The sequence below is a fragment of the Microcebus murinus genome, chromosome 1, assembly GCF_040939455.1.
Source record: "Microcebus murinus isolate Inina chromosome 1, M.murinus_Inina_mat1.0, whole genome shotgun sequence".
NCBI classification, from domain to species: Eukaryota; Metazoa; Chordata; class Mammalia; order Primates; family Cheirogaleidae; genus Microcebus; species Microcebus murinus.
The window spans coordinates 123,332,407-123,345,976 of record NC_134104.1 but is presented as its reverse complement, the minus strand read 5'-3'; the positions used below and the strand labels follow the sequence as shown (position 1 = coordinate 123,345,976).

The window sequence follows — 13,570 nt, the reverse complement described above, 5'->3', positions numbered from 1 at the left end:
TTTAAAAATTATGAATGAGGTATTTTACATTATTTTTTATACTAAGTCTTTAAAAACCCATTATGCATTTTGTACTTATAGTACATCTCAATCAGACTAGGCACATTTCAAGTGTTCAGTGGACACATGTGCCTAATGCTCCTACATTAAACAGTACAGATTTAGTAAACAGTGATTTAGAAAACAGACTGACAACAGAAAGAAGCTATATCTTATAGGGTTAGCAATGGCATACTAGTAAATGTTTAATAACTGGCTTGGAGTGCATAATTTGTAATATTTGCCAATTTCCATGGTGCCTTAATCTAAATATTAGGACAAATAGAAATGACACCTTCTCCTGAGATCATGAAGTTTTTCTTCAAGTGCTGAAAAACAAACTTTCCTCTCCTAGAAGGCAACCGTAAAAGCAAGTCAGAGTAATCAGATAGAAGGTGGCCTGGTCTAATGGTCAGGTTATGTAAATACTAATCCTAGAAGTTTGGCTACCTTCAAGAAGTCATCACCCTCTAGCTCATCCATGCAATGAGGATTATAGCAATTACTATGAAGCCACAAAGGGAAAAAATGTATGAAAGAGTCTTACAAGGACTTCTACAAATGCAAAATTTTACTATTGACTTTTACAAACTTCAGCCAATGAGGTTTGTTAAAATTATTTATTTTTCTAACTGACAAATAAAATTTGTATATATTTATGGTGTGTAACATGATGTTTTAATAAATGTAGACATTTTGAAATGGCAAAATCAAGCTAATTAATGTAAACATTATTTCATATATCTTTTTTTGTGATGAGAACACTTAAAATCTGCCGTTTTAGACACTTTCAAGTATATAGTCCATTGTTATTAACTATAGTTACCATGCTGTACAATAGATCTTTTGAACTTATTCCTCCTGCCTAGCTACAATTTTTTTGTCCTTTAACCAATATCTCCCCAATACTTCCCTCTTCCTCAATGAGTTTTCATTAACAATTCCAGCTTCCCCACTTAGTAGGAAAGATTTCTACTATGAGAAGGCAAGTGGCCACTTAAAGGCCCCAAGAAAGCTCCAAACTCCCATGTTCCTATTGGAAAGATGAGGAGCAACTGCCACAACTGAGACTGCTCAGTTCCTCCCAACACATTCCAGCTGTCCAGGAAAAGTAGCTTCCTGGAAAGATAATTAAGATACAGTGGCAATTTCTGCATGTCTCTGTGGCTCTAATTATTAACAAAAAGGGGTGGGGGAGCATGATTCACTCACAGTGCTGTAATTATCACAAAGTAATGCACTTCCCCAATAAATATTGCCAACTAATTGCCATCGGTCACACTCCCCAAAAGCCCCAGTTGTGATTAACGGGCATTTCCATCAAAACTTCTCACACAGCAGAACTAGAACAGATGGTCGCAGGTGATGAGCAGATCTAGGTGATGGAGGGGCAAATATTAATAACCACCAATTATTTATCAAGTGTTTCCTTGGGCTGGTTTCAGCCACAAAAGCAGGTTATCTCTATTCTGAGCTGTCCACTTAAGTGCTAAGTGACAGTGATGTTCAAGATTTGAGCCAGGTAAAAGCCCTCCAGCCAGTGTCTCCTCATCCCTTAAGCAGAGCAGCCTCATTAGAACTCACGCTCTAAAGTTTAGTTCTAAAAGACTTTGCTTTTCCTTGTCACAATGTACCAATTCTGTAATTCAGGGTAATTGTTGCTGATCTTTTGACATGGATATGGGAGACAAACCCAAGCATCAAGATGTCTGCTAAAATGTCCAAAGCAAAAAATCTTTTGGTACCAGAATCTCACAAGGGGAGGTAGAAGGGTTAGGGTTGCCAAATAAAGTACAAGACACTTATCCAGCATTTGGGAAATACTTACATTAACAAATTATTTGTTATTTCCTTGAAATGTAAATTTAACTTGGTGTCCTGTATTTTTTATTTGCTTCATCTGGCAACCCTAAGAAGGATACCTCCCACACTAAAGGTGCAGCAGCCAGCTACCTTGTCCCTCCTCAACTAGTGATAGCCTCCTTCCATCCCTAGCACTAGGAAAAGGGATGCATTGTGATAAATAATAAACTTAAGGCCAAAATTGTACACTTTGAAGTAGATATGAGGTATCCTATTTTCTATCTCTCATTTGAATTTACAAAAATAATAAAATTCGCCCTTGTTACTATGGGCTAGAATGGTCTTTGTCTTCTTTTGTGTTATTTCAAGACCTCAGGCCCATGATAACCAAAGAGTGGTCTTGGCACTGTAATGTTCATTATGGGCCACATTCTCTACTAAACAGTTCATATATAGGAATTAATGCTCACAACCAGCCCACAAAGCAAATATTTTTAGTCCCTCTTTTACAGATAAATAAATCAAATTCCATGGAACTTAAGCACCTTGCCCCAGGTTGCACAGCTAAATCAATGGCACAGAAAGGATTCAAACCCAGGTGGACTCCAGCACCCACGTCAGGATGCATCTTGTGCAGAATCAATCCAGGGAGCACTGTTTGGGAAGCCTCCCTATTAGGGAATTGTAAAGATCTTCTGAAAATACAGACTTTGTCACCTTCTTTGTAAGGTGGTCCTTCTTTAAGGAAAAGAAATCTTGATTTTTAAAATTAATTGCCAATTGAGCCTCATTAATAGAGTAACAGAAGTCTGAGAATAGTTCCAAATTGTGTTCACCTTGGAATTTGTGCTGCTGGGACAAGTCTGAAGGATCCTAAGGCCCAGGGGAAGGAGGCAGGGGAGTGTGACTCAAGGACAGGCCCAGGCTCAGAGACAGAGAAGGGCCCTGAGCAGAGCATGTCTTTCCTCCTCAGATTGTTTCCTGGCCTCTGTAGACTCAAGTCTGAATCATGGGGAAAGAAAGCTGCAATAAGCGAGTGAGTAAACATAGCTTTGTTTATTCATACTCTCCTCGGGCCACCAAGAGGACATTAGGGGAAGCTGGTTCCGTGGTGATGGACACACGAGGTGAGCTCCAGCAGCCTTGGGACGGCACTGAGACAGCAATAGCTCCATCAGGCAGTGTCAGGGCAGGGCTGGCAGAAATCGCCACAGCAGATCAGAGTGTGCGAGGAAGAAGGCCAAAGGCAGGTTCAGTGGGGGGCAGAGTGCACAGGCGAGATCTGCTTCAGGGACTTCCAGGACCTTTTGGTGCAAACCAAGATCCCACCAGGCAGGTGGGGGCAGAGGCAAGAACAAACTGATTGCAGGTTATTTTTATAAAATATTCTTAGCCCCCGGCTGACTTTCCCTGGAGTAATTAGGGTACATCAAAAACAATGGGAACCTTACTCTTTTTACACAGCTTTCAAGTTCAACAATAGTCTTCTTTCTCAATTCTAACAAGATAATGAAAAGGAAAATGTAAGGAATAATTAGTGTGAATTGTCTCAAAATGTACATCCTAGAATGTCTATCAACTTGTAATAAATCTGTGCTTCTACAGCCACTTTAAGTTTTTCTTATGTCATTAAAAATTATTAATTCCACAGCAGGTCTAATGTCAGGTTTCATAAAAGGGAATGTATTTTTTAACCCTGCTAAGCAATTTATAATTGCTTTGTAGGAGTCAGCTATTCAAAATACCTTTATGCATATGTACTATTTTTTTCTCATGGTTCTTTGAAAATCATGAATGCAGCCATTACCAGGAATGTTTCCCCTTGCTTTTGTTTTGTGCTTTGCAGAGTACCAAAAGCCTACAGGATTACTTTCTCACTCAAATTACAAAAATTCTGTGGGGGTATGTAAGATAGCATGAATTGGTGGTAGTGATAGATTATCATTTATTGAATCTCCATTAAAAGTCAAGCACTATAAAAGTGATGAACTATCATGGTTAACATTTGTTAGGGTTTATTTGATAGGGTTTATTACATCCCAGACACTATTATAAGCCCTTCTTATGAATTAATTTAATCCAAGCTTAGTATACCTGAGTGTTTATGCTTGCAAAAATATGTGTCTTATTATTTCCTATTTTATTGTGTAAAGTGTCCTATGAAGTGTTTGGTCCTGTTTTTATATGTTCCTCAAGTAAATATTTTAAAATGTAAATAAATGTCTTTTTAAAATATCCTTTTTTGTCAGAATTATATTTTCAGGATTTGATCTTTTAGGATTATGATCAACTCCCAGTTTGGAGAACTTGCTTAGGAAACCCTGCTCCCCACACACCGTGCTTGACAGAGAATTGGCACTCACCAAGCACTTACTGATTTGGCAAAGGGAAGCACTTCTGATGCTTGAGTAAAAAGGTTTCTTAGTTTAGATTTGCTCAGAAGCCAACCCTGAATCTGCTGCAAGTAGAGTCAGATATTTGGAAGGTGAAGAAAATACCCACAGGAGAGTGGGGAAGTGAGGCAGAGAAAACAAAGGCTGCACATCAAGCCAGCTATCACGGGAGGCAACTGGAGCTCAGTCTCACTGGAAAAACGCTGGAGGCCTCTAAGTTATCCCATCAGAGGGATGAAGGAGCTGGAATCCGTCCGTGCCCACCAGCTGCCATCAGCCATTGGTGAGGACTGCTCTCAGGGGATGCGAATGCCCTAGCACTTCTAGCTTGCCCATTGGTTGGCAAAGCAGACTCAAATGGCCAGAGAAGGCCCTCAGACAAGAAATGCAAGTGCTATCAGTTGGATATATGCCCAGTAGGATAGGAGTGGGGTGTGTAGAACAACTACTACAGAGGAGATCATTGGCAGTTTCTGAAAATTCCAACAAACACCTCCTAGACTTCATTATCCAGAACCAAGAAAGGAAAAATGTCAGTTGATTCTTGTATTAAATATATATGCATGTTCTGGTTTGGGATTTAAATATGGAACAACCTAGTGGAGACAAAAAAAAAAGAGACAGAGACAAGATAATATAACAGGAGAACTGTGGGGCAGGGAGCATAGCTACTCACAGGGTTAATAAGTGCAATTACTTTGAAATACCCTCATGGCCAGAGAGGCTCACTCTACACTTCCCATGCCATTTTAAGGGGAAACCATCTTGTGACAAAGTGTGACCTCGCAATCAAATCCCAACATTCAGACAATGTCACAGCTACATCCTTTAATGGATGAGTCTGCCTGTCTGCCTTGTGCTGCCATAACTCTGTTGGGAAAATATGATTGAGGAATTAATGAGATGTGGCTCATAAGACCATTATTTTACTGTATAACCCAATATTACTATATTAAAGACAGAAACAGGAGTTTGCAAGGTTTTGCCCTGAAGGAATGTGTGGACTCAGTGGTTCACTTATTAGAGGCTGCTGTCATGGGAAAGCTCTCAAATCTCCGGTGGGGATGTTTTCCAGAAAGGCTTCCTGGTATCTCAAAATCTGTGAGCTTCCTTATGTCTTGAAAGAGAAGACAAGGCAAACATGGCCCACGGGATGAGAGCCAGAGACAATGAGTGCACTTTGCCCAGAGAAGCACCCTGGTGGTTATAAACAACCTGTTTTATTAGTGATGGGCTTACTGCTCTCTCCTGTGTGTCTACCTTTAAGTCCACCATAACTAATCAAAGATATATTGAGTCACTATACCTCTTTTATTTTACCTTTGTTAATTGACAACTACCTCTTTAGAAGTTAGCCCCTGAAAGACTTTGTACCTGTTTGTTCACCTAGATAGATTAGAAGCCCCTTGAAAGGACTTTTGGCCCTAACCCACTACCTGTATCCCCTAGCAACTGCATTCCCTGATATGCAAATATGTTACCCTGATGACTGGTAATTGATGTCTGTGATTATAAAAACCTGTATGAATCTAACCATTTTGCTGGTGGTCGTGGAGATCCATCAATCCCCTAGGAACCTCCCACTGTGTTATATCTGATCTTTATATATGTTTACAAAACTATAAACTATACCTTAGTCGCTGTGCATTCTTTTGTTTCTCTCTGTTGTCTATCAATTTCCTTATCCTCTGTGGCGACCCCTATCTTAGGGACTTGGCTCCATGGAGAGAAGCGGCTGATCTCCTCACCGGCCTGCCTCAACTACTCTCACCCCATATAACTCTACCTTGTCTGTGGAACAATGACAGCCACCAAATATCACAAAGAGAAGTGCTGGGTTGTCTCAAACACAGGAGAGTTCTAGGGATAAAATGGGGTGCCCCAAAGTCCCCCAAATGGGACTTATCCAGCTGATCCCCACTTCTGCACTGTTGTAGGAAGAAGTACATGGAATTCTAGAATCACACAAAAGCTGCCAAATACCCTATTCATCCTTTTCCTAGTAGTATGACTCTGACTCATATAAACTTGAGCTTTAGGATTCTCAACTGTACAATGGGAATAAAAATATCTTCCTCACAGGCTTGCCATGAGCACTAAATGAGATATGGGCATAAACCAGCATCAGCAACTATAAAATGCTGTATGAATGCTGGGAAGTGTCTTGTGCTTTACAGGCCTGCGACCTTGACCTTAGCAGTGAGGGGAAAATATATGACACTAGTCCAATGAGCATGAAATAATAATTCACAAAGTGTGATAACAAAGGAGTTTCCAGTCAATACTAAGTCTACATACAGGGGGAAAAAATATGAAACCTGTCCTGAGCTTCCAACCTTTTCGTATGCTTGGACAAGTCAAAGCTATGCTTCCAAGCACACCCCTCCCATTTCAGAGTGAATCATGTTGCTCATTGCCAATAGTAAAATCAAGCTCAAAAGGAGGAATGGTTAGTTTATTTTTTCAGCATCTGAAAGATGAAGCATTTAATTATACATTCTGTAATTAGTTTATAATTCTCGCAAAAGGCGCATGAGGAATGTTAATGGTGGCTGCATGCCCTGTGAAGAGGAAGCTGATATTCAGGGGCCTTCCCAAGTGAGAGGTTCTGGGGCCATCACCAGCTTTGTTAGACTGCAAAGAAACCCTAAAGGCAGCTCCCATCAACACAATGACAGTGAAGGAGGAAGGCAAATTTCCTATCATACTAAGATTTGCCAACGTCATCACCTAGGGCGTTAACTGATTAATTACCTCCGTTTTGTGGGACTGCTGGTCATCGCCTGAGAAGGAGATCAGGGAATAGTGTTGAGATGACATTGTGCGTTGCATGTTCCCAGAAGTCATGGGGCTTGGTTGTCTCTTTTGTACTGTTCATTTTTGCTAGTGTTGTTATACATTCCTCCCAGAACTGGTTCCCTTGGGTAGTGAGCAATTACCAAAAGCACTTCAAATTCAAAAGACTACAGAGTAAGTTCAAGGTAATCAGGATCAAGAAGCCTGCTCTCCAGGCCTAAGACCAGGCAGCGAGGATGTAATCACTGTGCTGCCACCGATTCACTCAGCGGGTGCTTGGGCAGACAAGCCCCTTGGGAACAGGAGTTGATTTTCTGTGCAAACTACAAAGTGTGGATTATATTTCATTTTGTTGGACTCTGCCTACTCATAGAAGCAAAAAGGCAATTGGGTAGATTATTTGCAAAAGTGGCCCCAATTATTCACCTCTCTGAATCCACACCTGTTTGCAACATGAATTTGCAGTTCTTCTCATCAAAAGTCGGTTTCCCAAACTTTTGAGTCTGACCTGGCCTCATGACTTCTTTTGGCCAAGAGAATGTAGCAGAAGTAACATTGTGCCAGTTTCGAGCATATGCCTGAATAGATCTTGCACTCTTTTCCTTGGAACCCTGCCAAACCACCATGTCAACATGAACCAGGCCAGGCTAATGAGAGACACATGGCCCGGTCACCCCCACTGCCTCAGCCAACAGCCCAGCCAAGCAGAAGCAGAGCCTCCCAGAAGCAGAGCCTCCTAGCTGCCCAATGCTGACCACAGACACACACATGAGCCCAGCTGTACTCCCCCAACCCATAGAATTATGAGTTAAATTAATGGTGTTGGTTTTAAACCACTCCATTTCAGGATGGTTTCTTGTGCAGCAAAAGCTCCAAAAGAGATGTGTCCCATAGTTCACTCTGGTGGTGAATGCTAGGCAAGATGATGCCAGAGAAACAAAGTGTTTGGATTCTGAGAGACAAGTGCAAATACTAGTCAAAGGTCAGTTTTAGAAAGAAATTCTGCATCAAAACTTTCTTTGTAGCCCCTTCCTCTGCAACAAGGTTTGGTCAGCCCACTAGGGCAACTATAAACACCAGTCTCTGGATGTTTCTCTGCATTTCTGGAAATAAGCCCAACTCCAGCTCTAACCCACCACTCCATGTGCCTCATTTCTCTGTTTCTTTGGCCTAGTTTTGCCGCCAATTCAGTTTTCACCTTGATGATCTTACTGAGCTCAGCACATTCTACCACTCCTTCCTCAGCTCCTCTTCACTCTCCAGCTTTCTGACTTCTGTCCACACCACTGGACAAGAACTGCTCACTCCAACGTTACCAATGGCCTCCTAAGTGCCCCGTGCCACAGCCTCACCTCCATTTTCCTCCTTTTCAACATTGCTGTTGAAATTTGACACTGTTCTCTGTAGCCTCCTCTTAAGAGAGTTTACTTAATGAAAGTTTCCAAAGAACCTCATTTTAAAGAATCCTTTCATTCAAGAAAGTCTTAAAGCTTGACTGTAATTATAGCGAGGGACTTGAATGGTCAGATGCATTTCCAAATGGTAACAGTATTTCTGACTCCAAAGAGAGAGATGGCTGCTATGAATGTAAAAAGGAGGAAAAGATATGCTGAGTATGGTTCTTCATGTTCTTAGCATGCTCCAGGTCAGGTTTATCTTTTATGGGCCTGATTACATCTAAAAAGAGAGAGGGTGGACTCACAGGGCAGTGGACTAGGAGGCAGGAGTTCAGAAATGATCCTAGTTCTGCACTTACCAGCAATCCGTCCCATAAGCTATTTAACATTTTTGACTCACAGTCTGTCATTCATGAAGTGGAAACAATTGCCATATAGTCAACTACTTGAGGGTAGGGATTCTTCATAAACTTCCTAGTACCTTCAGAGCCTGGCCACATTGCCTACAGCACAGTAGGTCCTCGATAAATGCTTAAATATTTGTTGACTGAATTTTGAAATAACAAATGAAAGACCTGCAGTTTATATACATAAAATCACAAATTCTAGTGGTATCACCACCACATCACCAAATTGCCAAACCCACCAGAATACAAGTCCCTCATTGGGATTTTATCCCTCCACAAAATTGTTCCTGACAGCCATGTCAACACATTGTCCCCTGAATGGGGTTGACAGCAATGGAGCCAAAATAGAGCTAAGTCCTCATTGTATCTCAAACTTCTGTGCATCAGAATCACCTGAAATCCTTGATTGTACAAAGCCCAGATTGCTGGGTCCTCTCTCAGAATCTCATTTGGAAGGATTGAATTGGGGCCCAGGAGTCTTTTCTTAAAAGTCCATCCCTCTGAGTGATTCTGATGCAAATGACCTTTCATCATGTGATTTGAGAACTGTTGCCCTCACTCTTCAAGATGCTTACACTTTGTCCTGAACCTTCCCTCCCACCTGCCCTACTGAGGCTGGCGGATGGTCATCCACACTCTGAGCATCTTGCATTTTTAACCGCCTCAGCCCAGATCCAAGATTTCAAATGCTGGTAATTGCTCTGCTCCACAGAAGGAAATGAAATGAGCTCCTGGTCTCTGGAGGTGACTGAGTTCTGCCCCAAAATAGTACTTCAGAGTTCATGGAGACAGTGAGGCTAGGCTCAGTCCCCTATGAAGTTATGAGTCAGAATGTCTCTTTCAGTCTTTAAAGTTATTAACAAAGCAAAACGCAATCTTTGAAACATTGTTTTCCTCCATAACAAAGAGATGAGCATACATCTATTCAAGTGAGGACTGTTGTTATAGAAACTGCCTATTTTAAGTGAATGATAAAGAAGCACCACATACTCCACTGAAATGAACAACCTCTTACTGGAGCTTGGGAAGCCTCATTTGCTCTAAATGCTCATCGTGGCCAACTTACTGGCATCAGATGTGTTTGTTTCTCACCATGGAGACTTCAAGCCATCTCCTTCCCTCTAACACATGCCTTAGGGCTCCAGGATACTCCAAGCCCTTTAGTTCAGACCCTGCTTTAACACAAGAGACTGAGTGAACTACACTCTTTCCCTGCAGCAAATGAGTTTTAAAATATAAAAAATATAAGCCTCTCATGAATTGCGCCACCTTGGCAAAAATAACAATTGACCTCCTTCTTTGACCCCATCATGTAAAGGAAAGAGAAAACTCTGAGCTGAGGCTGCCAGTGGACTCTTCAGGAGGTTACCTCCCTAAGCCTAAAGGGCTTAAAGCCTAAAAGGCTTGAAGCAAATTTTCTAGCTTCCTCCTGCCTGAGCAAGAATGTTCCCCTCCCTGCTCACCCTTCTCTCTTTCACCCTCTTCCTCTACTATCCCAGTTTTTGGAAAGTGCCACAAAAACCCATGTTGAAAAAGACACTTTGGGTTAGGTTGTGTCTATATCAGGTGTCTGCAGCAAACTTTTTGTTAAAGGGCCAACTAATAAATATTTTAGGCACAAAAATTCAATTCTGCCATGACAGCAGGAAAGCAGCCATAACCAATATGTAAGCGAACAATCGTGGTTATGTTCCAACAAAGTCATATTGACTAAAACACGTGAAAGGTTTCATTTGGCCCATGGGCTATACTTTGCCAAAATTTGCTATCGTAGACACTATTGTGTTGCTGCCTAGAATCTCCCATCCAGAACTAAAGTAGTCAAAACTCTAGGTGCTACATGCAAATTGTGGAGGCTGAAAGCTCTCAGCTGAGCACTTCTATGGACACTGTCTCAGCCGAAAAGCCATCTCACCTAAGATATATTTAATGCTTGGTCTTCTCAAGGGCAGCCCACGTCCAGTGATTTGTGATGGGGATTATGAGGGCCCCGTGCAGCCCTGCCTTCACCACAATGCCATACAGCAAAATTGCACTTGTTCCCCATGAATATATACAAATAACAAAAATAAATGAGAGGAAAAAAAACCAAATTAAATAAATTAAAAAGGTCTAGTACACTTGACCAAATACAGCACAACTCTGAAAGGCCAGATCCAGAGCTCCCTGCAGATTGACTGAGGCCTTTTGTATGTATTGCGTGTGTGTGTGTGTGTGTGTGTGTGTGTGTGTGTGTGTGTGTGTGGCTGCATTGCAGTTCAACTTTCCTTTCTTCCCAGTCTTGCTTCCTTCATTCCCCCATAGGAGTTGATCTTGAGAGCACTGCCCCATAAACTCTCTATATACAACTCTTAGAGTCTGCCTCACAGAGAACCCAACCTGTGACAACCACTGTCCCCCTCGTTGCAGCCCAGCTCCCCTTTAACCCTAGCCCATGCTGATGGGCTTACTGACCTTCTGGCTGGCCACTGTCACTCTGCATGGGCCTCTGTGCACACTTCTAGGCTGGCCAGTAGAACTTCTAGCTACGACTTCTTCTGTAAAACATTTTTATCATTTTGCTTAGGCCATAGCCATTATCACTAGCATAGGTTCTGCTACAGCTGGTCAATTGGGACGGCTATTCACAGGTTAGTCTCTAACTGTGCCCTGTATAAAATGCAAATTGCAGGGCCCCACACCTAGACAATGTGTAATAGAAGATCTAAGGTGGGGCCCAGCAATCTATATATTTAATAAGCATTAACAAGCACCACAGGTGATTATATAAAATTGGTGGTTTATGAGCCATTCATTGAAAGTTTGCACTATGTTTTACTAGCACATGGCAGCCACTTCATAAATATTGATTCAAGAGATTGTTTCTAAGCACCTGCCTTGCTAAGGGAGCTAGCTGTACTCCAAACCATATTGGTGTGTATGTGTAGGACATGCAAATAATAAATTAAGAACAACTAAATCAATATACGAACAACCTGAATTGCACACGGAACTTTAAAATTAAATCTTCCTTGATAATAAGGGACATTCGTTGAGACAAGAACAGGATTAGAATGGCTAAGCTTGGGAAGAAATTACAAACCAGAATGTGAATGCCAGACAGGCAGGCAAGGTGAAGGCATGATAGAGCTGGAGGCCAGACAGCAGGGAATGCTAGGAATTGCAGCATACCTCTCCCAAAGGAGGAACCGAAACTTGTGCCCACCAGTTGTGAAATGTGACAGTAGAGAAAGGTATGGCTAGACCATCTAATCTTTTAAGAGTAGCCTAAAACTGTATACTTAGGATATAAAATCTATAAGTTTCTGAATATTGGATCATATTTACTTTATCTTAAGTCTGAAAATTCAGTAGGGCCCTCAGGTCTTCAGGAGTAGCTGAAGTATTCTGAGAGTAACAAGTAGGGTAATCGCTGTTTTTGTGAAAAAGACATATTCCAGAATCCCTAAGGAGTGTGATCAGAGGAGTCCTAGGGGCCGTCTTTGCAGGAAAATGCCACAGATGTCCTTTCATGAGGCAGAGGGGAACAGAAGCAAAGGTTTGTAAGGAGAACCAGAGTTCAAACCATATACAAATAGTCCTGGGAAGAGAGTCCAGTGAGGAGCAGAAGGGAAGTATGGCTGGAGATCAAACTTGGCATTGACCCTGGGGAGGACCTGGGGCTCAGTTCAAACAGAGAAGGTGGCTGCTCAAACAGAGGCCAGCTCCAGGAGATTAGGGGTGTGGACTCAACTTCACAGGTCCCAGAGCTTAGTCAGGTTGGCAGTCACTGTGTGAGTTGGGGTCAATGTCAAGTTGCCTGATGCCGGTTGAGCAGGATGCACCCATTTTTGAGCCAGCAGAGACCGGAGTATCACAGGCCTATCATATAACCATAGGAGATGTTATAGTTTCAGACTTAAATTAACAAGCCAAGAGCCTGTGACAATAACTTTTATTTTTGCTTATTCGTTTTAATTGGCAAACCAGTTGTGATTTTATTTTAGAAGACAAAAGAACTGATACCAAAACTGGCATATCTGAAGGAAAATAATTTTAAAAGATTAAACAACCTCCTTGAATGTATCCCAACTCCTAATGATGGATATGATTCTTAACATCAAGGCAGGAAGGGAAGGAGACCCAGATGCTGGATGTACTTCCACCACCAGCAGACTATGTGATGGTGCTGAGTCGGCGTCCACCCTGGCTTACACATGCTATAAAATAAGGAGTCAGAGAGGGTCATCCCTTAGGTTGGTGGTCATCTAGATCTGAATATTTAGGCCTTGTTTGCTTACAAGTAACAACAGAAAATATAACCCAAAGTGGCTTGCACAAGACTGAAATTTACCATCTTATATATTAATAACTGAAAACTCTATGGGGAGAATCAGATACGGATTAATCGGGGCTTCAAAGATATTCCCAGAAACCTCTTTTTATGTATAGGCTCTGCCTTCAAGATTATGACCCCAGTGTTAGCACCCGCATGACAGCAACATGCTGCAACAGTGCAAAGACTATGTTAGTTTCAACTCGAGCCCAGTAGAAAGAATGTTTTCTTCTATCCCAAGTATCACTGGTAGTCTAAAGATATCTCATTGGCTTAGTAATGAACCTACGACCCAATCAAAACTCACCTTGGTAGCCAGAAGACATGCAATGAGTTGACTGGCTTAGGTAACGTGTTCTACTCTGGAGGTAGAGAGTAGAATTTTACCAATAAAATTCCCAAAGAGTTGCTACTAAAAGT

At 41.7% G+C, this 13,570-nt stretch overlaps 1 long non-coding RNA gene across 1 annotated transcript in view; it reads right to left on the bottom strand.

The window, feature by feature from the left end:
* Nucleotides 1-13,570, bottom strand: part of LOC105872730 (uncharacterized) — a 107,151-nt gene that overhangs the window by 22,530 nt on the left and 71,051 nt on the right. The window lies entirely within an intron of this gene.